Below are 1,390 nucleotides of genomic sequence, written 5' to 3'. Positions count from 1 at the left end.
CGGCCCCCCCCACCCCAACCCTCCCCCCGCAGTGTCTATGGCACCTGGAGGGACCCCCGTAGGCACCCCAACCCTATAGGGACCTATAGGGACATGGAGAACCCCATAGGCATTTCAGAAGCTACAGGGACACAGACACCTCCACAGCCCCCCTCCCCCCCATAGCCACCTCAGGACCTATAGGGACTCAACCCCCCCCATAACCACCCCAGGATCTATAGGGCCTCCTCACCCCCCATCCCCCATAGCCACCTCAGGACCTATAAGGACTCCTCAGGACCTACAGAGACTCTTCCCCCCCCCCATATCCAACCCCAGGACCTATAGGGCCTCTACCCAATTTCCATATCCACCTCAGGACCTATAGGGCCTCTACCCCCATCCCCTCCATATCTACCTCGGGACCTATAGAGCTTCTACCCCCCCCCCATAGCCACCCCAGGACCTATAGGGACTCCCCATAGACACACGGGCACCTATAGGGACCTATAGTTGCACAGGGACACCCATATGGACCCCAAGGAACTTATAGATACAGAGCAACCCCTTCCCATATATTCCCAGGTCACCTATAGGAACCTGTAGGTTGTGGGAGGCTGCCCATATGCACCTTAATGCCTATAGGGCCTTATGGATGCACTGTGATCCCCCAGTCTATAGGGTCCAATGGGGCCTATAGCCATAGGGGCATCTGTAGGAGCTTATAGGGGCACGTATGGACAGCCCACATACGTGTGTGTGCCATGTGTACGGGGGGACATCTATAGGGGGAGATGTGGGGGGCTCTATACGGGGGTGTGGAGGGGTCAATGGGGATGTGGGGGGTATATAGGGTAGTGAGGGGGGTCTATAGGGGTGTGGGGGTGTCTATAAGAGTGTAGGGGGGTCTATAGGGTTGTGGGGGAGGTATATAGGGGTGTGGGGAGGTCTATAGGGGTGTGGAGGGTCTATGGGGGGTAAATAAGGGTGTGGAGGAGTCTATAGGGGTGTGTGTGGGGTCTATAAGGTTGTGTGTAGAAGTCTATGGGGTTTAGGGGGGTCTATAGGGGAGTGGGAGGGTCTATAGGGGTGTGTGTGGTGTCTATAGGGGTGTGTATGGGGAAGGTCTATAGGGGAAAGTGTGTATGGGGAGGGGGTGTATGGGGTATGAGAGTCCATATAGGGCCACTTGGGGGGATGACGTATAGGGCTGTGCATATATAGGGCCGCATAGAGGGCTCTATAGGGCCATGTATTGGGCTACAGATAGGGCTGTGTGTATAGGGCTGTCCATATTGGGCTGTCCATATAGGGCTGTGCATATAGGGCTGTGTATATAGGGCTGTCCATATAGGGCTGTCCATATAGGGCTGTGCATATAGGGCTGTGTATATAGGGCTGTCCATATAGG

Source organism: Coturnix japonica, unplaced genomic scaffold, assembly GCF_001577835.2.
Source record: "Coturnix japonica isolate 7356 unplaced genomic scaffold, Coturnix japonica 2.1 chrUnrandom591, whole genome shotgun sequence".
In the NCBI taxonomy this organism is placed as follows: domain Eukaryota; kingdom Metazoa; phylum Chordata; class Aves; order Galliformes; family Phasianidae; genus Coturnix; species Coturnix japonica.
The sequence above is the reverse complement of the archived record's forward strand: the minus strand, read 5'-3'. Positions refer to the sequence as shown.